This window comes from Arctopsyche grandis, chromosome 3, assembly GCF_051622035.1.
Source record: "Arctopsyche grandis isolate Sample6627 chromosome 3, ASM5162203v2, whole genome shotgun sequence".
NCBI lineage: Eukaryota > Metazoa > Arthropoda > Insecta > Trichoptera > Hydropsychidae > Arctopsyche > Arctopsyche grandis.
In genome coordinates this window covers 4,674,704-4,691,782 of record NC_135357.1, presented here as the reverse complement: position 1 = coordinate 4,691,782, position 17,079 = coordinate 4,674,704, and the positions used below count along the sequence as shown (strand labels likewise).

Here is a 17,079-nt window from a genome sequence, read left to right as displayed (position 1 = left end):
TCAAACATTGCAAAACAGCATTGGAAGCATCATACAATTCGATTAATACAAACATTTGTACAATGCGAATTCATAAAAACATTATCCAGAAAGACATTTTGCAGCATTTTATTATACAAATCGGCGAACTTCAAGTCGCTAAATAACTTAATAGCTGAATAAAAGGAAAGGAAATTCCAATTTTACAAGAACCGTTTCAATGAAAATCAGAAAAATTGGCAAACTCTGGTAGGAAACGATCGACCCGGAGTCACAAACCAAGGTCTACCCAACAGCCACCAGTGGGACTTGAACCGGGACCACTCTGCTAGAAAGCATAATATGCTAACTACTAGTCCACGCTGCTGGTTGCTTGTACTTTTACAAAGAGCATGGTTACAAAAAAATACTACGGGAACAAATTAACACACCTAAAGGCAGTCGAGTTAGGGCGAAAATTTTTTTATACTTTTAAAAATGCGAAAAAAATGCAGCACCCCTAGTTCATATACATACATGGTACATAATCCCAAAAATCACCCCCTGGAGTGTTTTCGGTAATATTTTATCCTTGTATTTACCCTTGCTTGATAGTGATCGATAACGGTGAGTCATATTTGAAGAAATGAAGGAGAAACTTGTCTTTTCAGACCTCCCAAACGACGAGTCAGAATGTTAAATTACAGAAAACACAAATATCGGAAGGCAAAGATCGAAAATTGAAAGATCTTAAGTCGAAAGATCAAAATAAAAAGGGTGCATGGTAAACGGTACATACTCACTTAATTTGCGCGAGCAGGGTACAACAGGAACAAGAGGAACTCTTCCTCCCGTATTCTGCGCGCGCACATTAATACGGGAGGAAAAACCTGTTCCTCTTGTTCCTGTTGTATCCTGCTCACCCAAATTAAGTGAGTATATACGTGAGTATGTACCGTTTACCATGCACCATTTTTTTTTATCTTTCGACTTAAGATTTTTCGATTTTCGATCTTTGCCTTCCGATATTTGCGTTTTCTGTAATTTAACATTCTGGCTCGTCACGGAGACCGCTCCCAAACATATGCATTCGGCATGTGCAACTTCACCCGAATTCGGTTTGGGGAACCCCCACTGTGAAACGGTCACAGCGGTGAGCCAAAGGACGTGATGTTCCGTACCACTCAGTGTGTTTTCGCCCTTACAGTACACGTGTACATTCAAATATGGGACTTAAAGATTACCTAAATATAGAGGGAAACGCAACGGAAGTATGGATGTATGTTTATAAAAAAATCTGATATATTTACATAATGATATCGAATCGAGTCGGCTTTTCAACCATAACGGAAACTTATCGATATGACACGATCAAGGGCATCCCACACTACGCACGGGTTTGGGGCTTTGGGGGTTGGGTTATGGGGGTCGTGGGGCTTTGTTGTCGTCGTCGTCGGGGCGTCGGCCATCCCGCAATAACGACGTTCGCCATTTACGATGTTTGCCAACGCTGATGTGCCAAATTGCCGTCCAAACATAGTGGGGTTAACGAGGGCGTCCGGAACCTAAAACCCCGACGGGCGTCGGTAGGCGTCGCGCCTTTTGACCGAAGCCCCCAGATTGATTATAAAGCTCGATTGTTTGCTTTGCAGCTTCACGCTCGTGTGCAATAAGCCTGGCTATTTGCTCGGAGAATAATTAAAGATTGTACACGAGGGAGGGGACTCGAGCTTGTGTCGCAGTGAGGATCTATAATGTGGCTGGTAAATATATCGAAATCATTCCATAAAAAACTATTTTTGACTTTCTGCGCTATGTCTATATTTATTAATTTATTTTTTAATTATACCAGGAAGGCCTAACAGGTAACCCCAATGCGCCTCCCCAGCTAGAAACATTGTACATTTGATGCAAGTATTATTATACAAAGTAAATGCATATCGATTAACATACACGGAGACATTTATGGTTAAATTTTTAAATTTGTAGCATTTTATACAATTCAGCGAAATCAAAGATTGCTGACAATTCGAGATTTGCGAGAAAATGTTGCGAGGTTGCCAATTTGTTGGAACCGTTTCAATGAAAATCAGATAAATAGGCAAACTCTGATCTGAGTGGGACTCGAATTCGTGACCACTCTGTTCAAAGCATTATTTATTTATTTATTTTATTATATGCCAACCACTATTCTGTTGCACATATGTACATTTTTTTGGGTTTGGATGAAAAGCTTTCTTACTTCTTCCGATATTACGTCGTCATCGTCATCGCCCAGCCTTGCAAATATTCCATCGATGACTTCAAATATCGCACTCCGTAGCTTTCTCGACTATCAAAGCTTTTATGTACTGTCGAAATTGTGCTAAGTCGTCTTGGTGACTGTTTAAAGATATTTAGATGCTCCAAAAATGAGGTAAATACGTATGTATATCTATATGAAAGCTTGGTTATTGCCCATATTTATCTCCGAGTGAATTTGTAATGGGCTCTTTGGATTTCGACTCTTTAACCTCGTGTAAAGCTTTGTGTACCAGATAAGCTGAAAAATCTCGCCCTAGAGCTAGGTTTCAGCCAATTCAGGCCAGAATCAATGTGCTTGTTGACTCACCCCTTTCAAAGGTCATCCGACTGCTAAACGTGCTGTCTGAGTGTTTTGATATTTTCGCTAAATAATATCTATAGCTCTTTTTATTGTCCATTAGTTGATTGTAAACATTGTATTTATTATTATTTATAACATTTTTTTCTTGTTAATCTACCTACTATTTAATATATGTACATATGCGTATGTCTTCCTGGTATAGTTTTATAACAGGCTACACAAGTAGATTATTCGGTATAACTCGATTAATGAAATTTTGATGGTAAAAATAAAACTTTTCCAAATTTTTGTATGAATAGTGAAATTTATGCAATAAATCTTAAATATTTAATGATTCAAAAATAGTACAAGAGTTTTTCAGAGCATATTGCTATTTGTTATTGAAAAAATGTATCATCAAGATTGTTTCAATTTTATTAATTTCTATATATTTTGCCTTCAATTCAAGAAGTGTCCATATTAATTGAACAAATCAAGCAATAACAACCATTAGACATAATAATAGGTATTCGGAAAACACGCGATCCCAATAAAAAATCGTGTGAATTTATTTTCGTTAAAAGTTTCACGCTTTAACGGCCAGATCACTTTAATCAAAAACATGTATAAAATCAACTTATCGTTGTATTACAATTATTTGCCAACAATTTGCAGATTGTTTCAATATTTGATTATATTTTTTATGATAATTCAATTCGAGGACAAGTGTTCGTACGGTCGAAAACGATTAAATGAGCACAGGAAGATGCGGCATTTAACGATATTCCCTATCGGGCTCGATAATACGAACACACTTTCCCATGTCCATTTTTTTACTAAAACTCATCAAGGATCGCCTTGTTTCACTTTCGAGGGATCAATTAAATGGGACTATAATAGCGCTGGGGTGACCAAACTTCGATTGAAAAATTACAATGGAATGTTTCCTGTGTGTATTTATTATTATATAATTATACGGGTCGGGTATACGGAGTTGATCCACGGCAATAACAATTTGGTCACCCTACGTCGTCGGATAAGCGATCCCCTAATGCTGAAATGCAGGGTTCGAGTGCCCTGTAATTTGGCCATGGGTACGGCACCGTTTTTGCGCTTTATCTCCGGTCTCGCATCTCAGATTGCATTTCATTTTCGGTAATGACATTTTAATGCAACCCTTGCGCGTCCCGATTGTACAAATCAAAGAACGAAAAGAACCCATTGCGTTTACGTTTTATCATTATTGTTATTATTATCATTACGATTTTTGATGAGAAACTTCGAAGCGTGCGCCTGTGGCATTTTGTGGAATTTGAGGTGTCTGGTGTGAGACATTGACTTGGCAAGGTCATGAAATCAGGTGAAAATCATCTGTAATGAAGTCAAACTTAAGAATACACATTTAAGAAGTAATGTTCTTTATGTAAGTATTAATTACTTCGCTCCTATGATAGAAGCAATTTCATTTCTTCTATAAGAAGTACTTATTAGAATAATGTATCGTCGTATGACGAGTATTTAATAGTAATTTTGTTCATCACAATAGAAAAATTTCAAGAAATTAACAAATTCTGCGAGCTGCATAATTTAATTTTGAAAATATTGCAACGTAGAGATTAAGCGATTGTTACTAGCGTTGATCATCTGATCTCGCATTCGCCTAGGAATTAGCTGTAAACAACAGCCAACCTATGACCTACATATCAACTGATGATCTAACTGTGCGAAGAGTACCCAATGGGTATAAATATCAGGCGATTTTGGTCCGTGTTTCGTTTGGAGCTGGCAGGCCGATGGATCAATAACAATAAACTACATCTACCAATACTGCTGTCTCTTTCAGTCCGATCTCGGAAACTCCTTATTCAATTAATTTTTAATCATTTTCTTAGAATCTTTTAATACAACCTAATATCATAAAATCTGGATCGATCATCTGTGTACAAAATTGCAATATATTTAATAAGTATGCAATTTAAATTAGACCCGAATTTTGGCGCTTTTAAAATACGATTGATTTGAAATATGACCAATAATAGAACTCCTCTATAAAATGCTTGAGAAAACGAAATAACAAATTCGAATCGTTTTTTTTTATTTTTAAATGCTTTTTATTATTACGAAATTATGTTCACAATACATCTTATATATATTTTAATAGCTACTGATCTACTGATCATTTTCTGTTTTACAATTTAATTTAATTTGGTTAGTAATCATAGTATTATATTATTCTAATGTTAATCTACAACATAATAGGAAAAAGAGCTCAAAAACCTATTAACAATCCTTATAAATGCTCATAATACATCTAATACATAATATTAATTAAAGACTCATTAAAGTTTAAGTGAGTCTTCACGAATTGTTTAAGATTTAGGAAAGCTACTTAAACAAAACAATTAATAAGATAGACAATGAGACTTTCGATCGAAACAAATAGCACATGTTCCGTCTTTAGAGTATAATTAACATTAAAAATCTTCACATTTTGATGGCTTTTCATTATCAACGATATTGAGAGCCGCATGTGGCTCCGCAGCTGCCGATTATTGATCAATGCAATAAAATAATATAATATTTGATCCAAATGCGTGGTGAATATTTGATCGATTTTCCAACCATCTTATAAATTAAGCCATGAGTGGTGCCCCGACTTAAGCGCGACAGACTTGACTCTAACTTATCGTCTCGGTTTATGTCGGGGTGGTTACGTCGGGGTGCATTTGTACAGGGCGATTTTAACTGGAGACCACCTTGAGTAGTCTGTACTAATCATTTTCTCAATAGAAAATTATAATGGTCTTGTATAATGCATTAAATAAAAACGATAAATCTATATTTTCGAGTTACGTTAAAAATAATATAAAAAAATGTTGAATAAATCACCAAAGCAGTTACTAATCGTAAACTATGTAATAGAATCAGATGAAAATTTGTCATTTTAGTTGGATGTATTAAAACAGCGGCAAACGCTTTAAAATACAGTAGAACTCATTTTACATTAAAATATCAATATGAATACATTTCATTTAAAAGCACAATAAAAATGACACCCCTGTTAATGGACCGAACTTTCAATTACAAGCCGAAAGAGCGAGACAGCGCATACAACTAAACAACGAGTGCGAAAGAGACGCACACACGAGCGAGTGCACGTGAAGAGGGCCCCGTATGTTTTTTTATTTACTTTTTATATCGGGTAATAAAAATAATAAAAATTAATTGAAAAGTTGTTCGTCAATAAAACGTACGAAATTTCACAAGTCGCCGGTAAAATTTATGATCGTTTTATATGTTATATTTTATTCAAAGGCGATTTTTCCGGATTTTTTGCGTATGGTATGTATATTCACGACACTGTCGCGACTTTTTTTCGCGCGTTTGTTTAACGACATTGTCTAAATCATTTCGGACGTGTTTTAGAGACAACTTGATGTGTGATTTTATAGATTGCGCAATGTTAATTCGACGAATGTATTCGTTTTCGTTTATGTATGTCCAATATATGGATGTGGTGCATAAGTACATACATATGTATGTATTTTGTATGTACGGTGAGTGCATACTCGTTCCGGGGAACAAAACGAGTGGTACACGAGCGGTGTCCGAGTGTCTCCCGCACAATGCCGCAACTAAATGCACAGCCTCGTTGTCGCAAGGTGCAGTCAGGAATTGTCTGTCTTTTGTTGAATTTACAATGAAAAAAATAATCAATAAAATCCACCCAGCAGGCCACATTATAATCGAACAATTAGAAAATGTCACCATGAAAGATGTTTTAATAGCTCTAGTTGATTTATTGTTATACTTAGCATTATGGTATACAAAATTGTAAATATTTAGTACTATACAACTATACAAGCTTAATATATTTTTGACCTTTAGGATTGACAGCTGCTTTAGATGGTATTTACGAACGCTGAGTTACGAAAATATAAGTTAATGTTTGTATCATTAAGTTTGATCAACTTTAATTTAAAATTGTGTTAATTGCTTTTTACACGAGTGCTTATTAAACGTCGATTTTAAAAGTGATATGAGGCAACTTTTTTTAAATAAACATTTTACATAAATTGTGCCATTTAATAACTATTTATTTCAATTTATATTGATATTTTGTAGTAGGTACTAATTAAGTTATATTCATACTAGAACAGCACGTAACAGCAACTACATGTAACTAGCAATACAAAGAGTATTCTTTGGTATATTTATATGGACACATTTATGTTTGATGTGGTGTAGACGTAGCAGCAAGGAACAGCAGTAGCCGACAAAATCTACTCGTACTATGCAGCAGTACATGTCACCGTAGCGTATTTCGCAAAATCGTTTTTCTTTGGCCACTGTGTTATATATTGCTGTGCAAATATTCACATACTACGTGACGTCATATTGGTTAGTGCACGCGTACTAACGAAGGTGTGCGTATAAATATTTTTGGAAACATCATATTGTGACAATAGGACGCAAGCAATATTGTAATAATGTCGGATCAATGCGCCACAGGTGAAATTCTTATATAAATTAAGGTTCTTTTCAGAGAAATGTTATATTTTTTTCAATAATGTATAATATCATGTTTGTTTCAATAACAGTTTTTAGAAAAAAGGAGATTGTTTATTTTTTCCAATGTTAAAAGATTCACTTTTACCGGTCTCCGTGACGAGCCAGAATGTTAAATTACAGAAAACACAAATATCGGAAGGCAAAGATGGAAAATCGAAAGATCTTAAGTCGAAAGATAAAAAAGGGTGCATGGTAAACGGTACATACTCACTTAATTTGCGCGAGCAGGATACAACAGGAACAAGAGGAACAGGCTTTTCCTCCCGTATTAATGTGCGCGCGCAGAATACGGGAGGTAAAGCCTGTTCCTCTTGTTCCTGTTGTATCCTGCTCGCGCAAATTAGGTGAGTATGTACGTGAGTATGTACCGTTTACCATGCACCCTTTTTTTTTTATCTTTCGACTTACGATCTTTCGATTTTCGATCTTTGCCTTCCGATATTTGTGTTTTCTGTAATTTAACATTATGGCTCGTCACGTAGACCCCACTTTTACATATGTACATATGAGCCATTGTATTTGAAAGTGGTGGAAGTCCAATTTTCAGTTCCAAAAAAACCACGTATGCTTGACTTAATTCACAAATTCTTATCACTTATTTTAATTAGATATGTCGAGACTCTCGGAAAAGCAGATTTTTTTTTTTAAATATTGTTTTTTTTTTAATTTTTTTAAATATTGTTAAACTCAAAACATTATTTTTAATGTTTTACGATATAATTCTCGAAACGAGGAAAAGTGGATTTCAATTATAACGACTCATATGAACATAGATTTGTAGCACTTTTTCTGAGTGCAGGTTTGAGAGAAAAATTCGAGTGTTGGAATAGGATCCGAAAGGAAGTTGATTATACTCAGATTGTCTGCAAAATCAGCGAGATTATTTATGTTACATACGTATCTTTCGGTTGAAAAATATTTATATAAAACAAAAGTTATAAATTCTGGAAAATATCCCCCTTCAGACTAAGGATGCGTGTACCAACATTGAAAAACATCATACGTAATAAACGTTCGATACAGATATCATCGCATGTTAAGACGATTCATATGTATAAACTGTTATCTGATTATAGGAATCACATATCGCCCGATCGATTGACACTATCGCAAAGGGTCCATTACGCCGAAGCTGAGTGACATCTCGTCCAACATTTGACAGCACACTGCACGGTGGGTACAAGAGACGGCTTAAAAGTCACCTGTGGGTAAACGACCTCAGCCTCTCCTGTGCCTACCAAGAGTCGAACCCATCTGTGGAGCAGCGATCGGAAACCTTTCTACGGCAGCAGCAGCAGCAGCAACAGCAGCAGAAGCAGCAGCTGAGGAAGGCCACGTCATGGGACGCCATCGCCATCATACGCCCTATCGCTTTCACTGCGTCGAATTAATGTTAATCGACACCTCTTAACACACACGCTAGAAACATAGACATTCAATCAACGCAGAGGAAAAACTGGTATGATTTTCGAGGCATTTTTCTTTAACGACCTTCAAGTGTGATACAGTAAGTATAACCTAGTCAGGAATTTTTCTAATTATACCTATATATGCATTTTTTATGGAATGTAGTAAGATTTTTTTTGAGCTGTCTCACCATTGGGTAATAAGGGTATCATGCATACAAGTATTTGAAAGGGATGATGATTTGGAGGAGGAATATTTGACGTTTTAAACCAGTCAGATTGTATGAATTCATTCAATTTCATCTAAAATTGTTAAGGAATATTTCAATCCATAGGAAAACCTACTTTAGATAAGCAAAATAAAAAAAATATAGGTGTGAGCCTGAGTGATCTAATAAGGATAAATTTCTAAAAATTAGTAATGTAACAATAGTCTTTCAGATTCTATGTTATATAAGTGTGATTGGAAAAGTGGAAGTAGAGAGGTGTTTGAACTTTTATCCGCCTCCCTCCTTAGAACACTTATGATCCGAGTCGTCATTATTATTCAGATTTACGAGGATTATACATTTAAATATGTGATTTGTTACACATTGAATCGGCCAGTGTGTGTTGTGTATGCAAGTACAAGTGTATATGGTGATGCGAGGCGCTATCGTCATATTCAATAGGGTCGGTTACAAATCGTCATGAAACGGACCCAAATGACGATTTGTGGGTCTCCATTGTGCGTGAAGAAGAGAGGGGAGGGTGGGGTGGTGTCTTTTTCAAAATAAAATAAAAATGAAAATAAACCTGTTGGCCTTAATGCGCCGCTTGTCCCCCGCATCTAGTTTTGATTGAAGATACGAGATAGTGTGTATGTGTATCTATTTTTTTCTATCTACGCATTGTGTTGTGAAAATATTGTATGCTGGGCGTTAAGGTGTTATTCTTTTTTCCCCTGAGTCTATATAAATATAAAATAATTCATGCTAAGTAGTAGTTTTATCACTTGAAATTTAGGGTTTCGGAATTATTTCGTGTAATATATGTACATATGTTTGTATGGTACATACATACATACATATATAGTCAAGTAAAAATAGTACAATCCATTTAAGAAGATTTAATAATTTCTATATAAAATATGATTTTAAAAAAGTTTTCGCATATTTAAGTCGTTTATATGATAAAAATACCATTGAAGCAATATGTATTTATTTAATTAAATTCTGGGACACTCAAATCTTCGTGTATCAAATCTTAACATCACTATTGTTTGGAAAAATTGCAATTTTTCAAATCAAAATCAAATTTTCGTTTATGTTGATAATTTTATAGTATTTTGAATATATGTGTACTAATTTATATATAGGTATTTATGCTATTTGAATAAAATACATTAATTATACATATCTCAAATATGTACAAGGAGTTGATCAGATTCCATGCACGCCGCTTGGAAAATTCGCATTTTTCGACTCGCCTCCGATTTAAATTAAATCTTTCGAGTACGTGAAACAGTACCCGGTGGTACTGTGCATACATACATACATTTACACTCCGGTACCTGTACTTGTATGGGCGTAATACAACGGAGACAAATCCAGAAGTCTCCTGCAGCGTTCGCTCGTACGAACCGTACGGCATGAATATTAAAGGCAGCCTCCGCGTCTGCATTGTGCTCCACGACGAGATTTATCACCGGCTGTGACAATCTTAGCGATGCTAATTTATTTCACGGATTACGTGTGCGGTGAGGTACTGGTGTTGTGTTGGTTATTTCGCCTTGAAAGAGCTGGCTACGGCGGAAAAGTTTGCCCACGGGTCGGAGTTCATTGTGTGCGAATTTTGGCAAATGCATTTTATCACTCGTGATGCTTTTAATCGATTCAAATTTATCTATGGATAATGGATATGGATCAAAAAGGATATGTAAGATTATTTGGAATTATTTAACCCCACATAATAGTCAGAAAGAGCCTTAATAGGCACATGCAATATATTGCATATTTTAGTGTATTAATGTTATTTGATTTTCCCAATTTAGAAATAGCAAATTGTATAATTTTATCATAAAAGTATAAAATATTTAATATAACACACCATTTTTCAAAAATATATATGAGTTTCACTATGAAAAAATGCACCAAATCTCCCGTCAAAATTTGCTTATTTACTTGTCATGCTCAAATTGGTTCTAAATAAAAATGGTGTTATTAACTGTCGACCCATTTTTTTTTGTATTTCATTATGTTCTATATCTTACGGTAGGTTTACAAAAATTATTTGGTGACACTTTATTATATAGCAACAAACGTCTAGAAAACATTCTATAAATATACAAAATATAAATAAAGCTATATATAGATGTCATATTTGCTGTAAAATTAATTGTAACATTCTATCTACGAGTAAACGATATGTGAAGATAATATTATAATTTTCACATATTTTATAGTTCTGTTTATAAAGCAAAATACGACTATTTATATTCAAAAGATCATTGTTGATATTTGATATATGTACATAAATATCAACTGGTGTAAACAAATCACATGATAATATTATTCTTTCATCTAAATTGGAATTCAATTATTATTATTATACAACTAGCGGATAAACACATATTTTCCCGGGTTAAATTTGGAACGTGTGCGAATCCTTAAAAATATAATAAATCTTGCTCATCAAACATTTTTCAAATATTTATTAAGCAAATTAGTACTGTATTATATGTATGTGCTTATGTTAGCATTGTTGATACATACATCTTTTTCACAGTTTGCTTTTCTTCTATGAATATTGTCTTTTTTAATAAAAATCAACAAATATCGATTCATCCGACCTTGATTTATAAGAATTAAAGATTATATACATGATTTTATGTTGCGTATTTTACCATACATTGAAATTAAATCGCTTGTAGCCAAACCTCAAATCGTTCGTGAAAGATTTGAATACGGCCATTTATCGATTGCATTACAAGCACGATAACAATAACCGAATTAAATATTACACCTCCACAGGCCCACGACAGGTCACAATACGCTAATTAATTTAAAATTTTGCACAGTATTGCGCAACAACACCGACATTTGTAAAATATGACAGAGCCGTTGATGAATTGGAAAACGGCGAACGGCGGCCGGCCAATTATTAACGGTCCACGCGGCGTCAGGTGCTCTCAATCTTCAGTCGAGAAGTGTCCGAGATGAAGTGTCGGGATAAAGACCGACCGGCATTGTCGAGATTGACCGGCCGATTCGAGATCTTCGGTGGAGATAGTCACAATGTAAGCTCTCGTCCGACATTCGATACCACTGTCGCAACTAGTTGTCACTGAAATTCAAAACACCTGTACCTTCGAGTCGGATTTCGGTGAATTTTGTACATGAGTGGTATATGATAGTAAATACAACTGATCCTAGATAGATCATATCGCTCTTGGGAAAGTTGTGTGGGTACATTTTAAACTTTTGTCGAGTACATAAACAGAATCAAATCAGCTGTACATATGTAGAGTGATTCACGACTAGTTGAATTTATTTTATTTTATTTTACATAGATATATAACAGGAAAGCTTGATAGGAAGATCCCAATGCGCCTTCCTGGACAATTAATTACAAACAATGCAACATTTTTATTACTAGATAAATCACTGTATTTCGAGAAGATCAAGAACACGAAATATCAATTAATAAATTAATCCATTGAGACATCTATGGATTTAGATTTTGTACATAATTTTTACAAATTATACACACAATAAATACAGAAGATTTGTGACAGCAGGAAAGATGATTTTTTGCCAATTTTGAGGAAACGTTTCAACAATGATCAGATAAAATTGGCATACTCTGATAAGAAACGATCGATTTGGATTCACAAATACCCCCAAATCTAACCAGCAGTATAGCGGATCGAACCCACTGATCACTTGGTGCTAAATATACACGCTACCATTGAGCCATACTGCTGGCTAATTGTAAGGGTTGATTGGACTTACATAAGTTCGGAAATTGGTAACTTTATCAAAGTGAGATTTGGGGAATGATGCTGAGTTATTGTAGCATTATTCTATTTTTCATACAATATTCACTATACCTAAATAGTGATAGAATTTTCTTATGTATTTTATAATACATATATAAAGATGGAGATATTCTTATCGTATTATATAGCATGTACATACAATATACTATAACCTGTGAGTGCAAACAAGTTGCATTGTGACAGTAATGGAACCGCCTTCACAATTAAGTCAGATAAAATCAGTACAATCTGGCAGGAGATGGTTTTATAATCATCAAAATCTCTGCAGCATATGTTATATACAATCTATGAAGTCGATTTTTTCAATTGTGATTTTTGTTGCTGTATCAAAAGTTTAATAGCACCTTTCAAACGTGTTTTGAATAACATAAAGTTATTTTTATATTTGAAGTAAAGAGATGGTTGTTAATTTTGTACTACACGATTTACCACATGAAGACTTCACTTCTCCATTTTGATACAATTGTCCTTATGATACAACTAATGAGTACATATTTAACTATTTCAGTGATTTAAATAGTGAAATCTGCATTTTTGTAAATATATTTTTCACAATGAAATAATTTGTTTAATAAAAGTTGGTCAATTGATTTATCTCTAGGACTTTTATCCTTTATTCATCGATAGAACCTTTATCTAAGATCAATATCCTTGATCTCGATAATAGTCGTGGTTTATTGAATAAAGTAATCAAAGATGTTTGAATACAATTGCTTTTAAAAATGCCTAAATATTTGAATTATGCTAATATCATTTTTTTAAAACAATCGCAACGGGCGCACCGTACAATTAAAAAAATTTAATTAATATAAATAAAGATGTATGTATGCATTATAGAATTTTTATGCAAATTTGCCAAAAATATTTATATTATATTGTGTATTATACTTGACTATTGGACGATCAAATAATTAGCCGCCGATAGTAAATTAGCCGGTTCGTTAGAGAACATTAAAAAAAATTGTTGGACGTTAATTTTTCCTCCGTTATTCACATTACTTATCTCGTGTGGGTATATTAGTTAGGTATATATCAGTAGAAATTGCAATACGTCGAATAAATTCCTGATAACGACACACGCTCTTGACCTCTCTCTCGATCGGTCTTTTCTCATTATAAAAATCAGATCGTAAATCATAAACTGTTTGATTTGGGCGTGCTTTGCGAATAAAAACGTATAATTATATACTTAGGTATGTATAGAATCGTAGAAAGGCCGCTGTTCTATTCAGCTACATGCATACATACCTACACGAATAACGTATACTTTTTTATAATTTTATCTACGTACATGTAAATATCCGCGTATATCGTAATAGTTTTGTATAAAATGGACCATTGTTGGCTTTTGTATAAAATGGCTTTACACAATGCAAGTAAAGAGACAGTTTGGGTCCTTGCAGTTTACTAATTTAGACTTTTTCTATTACGAAATATACAAATCACCCGATTTTGTACCATATAACGATGTGTTTATATACATAAGGTGCATCTAGAGACATACATATCTGATTAGGATTCAAGTACAAATATTAATATGAAAGTTTAAAGTACATGTATATGATTATGATTTTTGAAGTGAAATTTTATTTAATTCTCATATAAAGAAACTTCAATATATTATCTCTATTAATTCAATTCCGATTCGTGTAAATACGAGTAAATACTAGTACGAGCTCTTAGCTCGTAATTTTACCGATTTAAAATTCAGCACACTTCCAGTTAACCCTTTTAAACGAAAATAAAAAATACTGTGGCCAGAATACTATTCCAATTAACATGTTTTAATAGAAAATACTCAATATAAAATAGTATTAACAGTGGGAAAAAATCCCAAGTGAAAATACGTCTTTTTGACTTTTGATTTAAACTGGACGACTACTTAGAGAGATTTGAAAGCTGAAAAGTACTACAAATGAAATATAAAATACCCGACTATAGATTCTAATATTCATTTTGAAGGGGAAATTGATAGATTTTGAGACATCGACCGAACAACACCAAGATATAGAAAAACCGCGCATATATCTCCGAATCTCGAGCCAATCAACATTTTTTATTACCAGATTCGTGTTCACTGGGCATAGATCTACATAGTATAAGAAAAGTCATATCTCGTCTCTGAAACAAAAAAATCGTCATTTGTCGAACAGTGTTATTGCACGCTACAGATACACACATACTTTGAAAAGTCCAATTTGACGTTTAACTTCTCATCTCACTTGCGTTTAGTGTTAGAATCTACCTTGGAGTGTTGATTTCAAGCGAAGTTGACAAACCCAAGCTCTGTCTATTAATATTGTGTAATATAGTGAAATGATTAAGTGAATGATACGTTTATTTTTGGTTTGGTTATTTATTTTAGTTTACGTTTGGACTATTGTGGCATTGCAGGAGTCCCTAATGCGCCAAAATGGTTGAAAAAAATACAAATAAATGAGAAAAATAAAAATATATACATATGTACAGTGGCGGACTGGCCATACAAGCGAACATGCCCGATGGCATGTGGGCCCCACTATCAGTTAGAAAATATGGGCCCTCAGTAAAAGTAAATAACTTTTTAACTATTTATAGTATATTGCAACTTTGGGACCTAAAGTTTGGGTATTTCAACAAAACAAATTTCTTACTATATACACAAACAACTAATACCTGCTTTAACAGCCCAAGGATCGGTTAACTTTTTTTATTAGGCTCGAATCGTGTAAGTTTCAAAATTTGCGTGGGCCCATTTCCAACGTCAATATTATGTATATACCAATACCTATGTAACAACTAACTACTGAAATATAAATGGGAATAAACAAATTTTCGTGAATAATATAAACAGAACTGCTTAAAGGAATTTTGATAAGACGATTAATCATCAAACAACGATTTAAATTTACTCCATACTTTCAAAATAACATTTGATTATACTTCGATGATATAGTAAGATTTAAATACACAATTTTAAACAGTTTCCGAATATAAAATCTATTCTTAATCTAGACACATCCATGTAAATAGAAATATAGGATAGGGGCCCCCTCCCCAAAATCCCGATTTTCGATTAACATTAATTGAAAATATTATGCATTTTTTTCAGGGACGTAATTTGGGGGGGCCATAGGGGGGCACTTGCCCCCCTAAATTAAGGAACAGTGTGAATTTAGAAAATATTATGAATTTAATGATTAATGAGATACTATGGATCTATGAATGCTACGTTTATTTCTTATGTACATATGTTATTTTTGGGTAACTAATAAAATAATCGCTGTTATGTGCTTTGAAGAAAAACAAAACAAAAATTTATCTATTGTTATTACGTACTTACATATGTACATAGACAAAGTGAAAAGACAGTTGGTAGAAATTAAGTTAATTGATAGTTTTTTGATGACTCAGTTTGATGGTCGATTAATGTTGACCATGTGAAGATTTGTGGAAAAAAATTTTCGCCTGCGGCGCTTTTATCTCTTTTTACATAATATTTTTTTATAATTACTTTTTCAAAAATAAGTTCCTTTTTTTTATATTTTATAAGTCAATAAGGTAAAGGATATTTTCCATTTTTATTCTGATATAAAAAAGATTTTTTGAAAAAAAATTCAATTTGACCAATCTTTGCCTGCCCCCCCCCAAGAAAAAGCTGAAATGACGTCCCTGATTGTTTTCTACCGAAAGTAAAAGCCGCTTTTATGCCGCATTATATTTACCCAGGACAAGGGTTAAAACGAAATATCTGCACAATGAAATTTGTGGATCTATTTTGCTTTTACCATTTTTCTTGTACCTGAATTTGTTTATTCCCATTTTTGAAAATTTCATTTATTTTTTTCCCTTGATTTTTAGCGTGGTGGAAAGAAGAAAATTTTGTTATATGGGGGGGGGGGACAAATTTTTTTAACCCTGGGGGGGCCCCCTTTGACTCCTGGCATGCACTGATTTCAGTCCCAGTCCGCCACTGCATATGTACATATGTATCTATGTATAGCGGGTTGGATGATTTTTGCCAATTTGATGGAGAAACCGTCTCAACAATGAAATCAGATAAATTGGTGAACTCTGTTAAGAGACAATCGACTTGGAGTCACAAATATCCAAGTCTGACCGGCAGTATTAAAGATTATCACAGGATCGAACCCGGTAACCTCTCGGTGCTAAACATAAACGCAACCACCAAGCTGTATTTCTGGCTGGTTTATTAATATTTATTTAAGTTTAAATTTGAACCATTGTGGCATTATATGAGTCCCTAATGCGCCACAATGGTCGAAAAAATACAGAGAGATGAGAAAAATAAAATATATACATATATACATATATGCATGTATATATTAACAAAGAAAAAATACATTTATACATAATCATAAAAAAACTAAAGCATTATAATAATAACACATGAAGTAAAAATATCAAATAATAAAATACAAAGTAGGGAATGTCTTACATTTATAGCTAGCATCAATATATAAGAACCAGCCGCAAATACAAAACATCCCTGAGTGGCCAAATGGAATAGAGAAGATCAA

At 33.8% G+C, this 17,079-nt stretch overlaps 1 protein-coding gene across 1 annotated transcript in view; it reads left to right on the top strand.

Moving 5' to 3' along the window:
• The window catches only part of LOC143909793 (uncharacterized), a 514,813-nt gene extending 498,977 nt beyond the window's left edge, over positions 1-15,836 (top strand). Inside the window, exon 2 of the mRNA XM_077427967.1 lies at positions 15,256-15,836. The gene's annotated coding sequence lies outside the window, so the exon portion shown is untranslated. The remainder of the gene's footprint in view (positions 1-15,255) is intronic.
• The last annotated feature ends 1,243 nt before the right edge of the window (positions 15,837-17,079 follow it).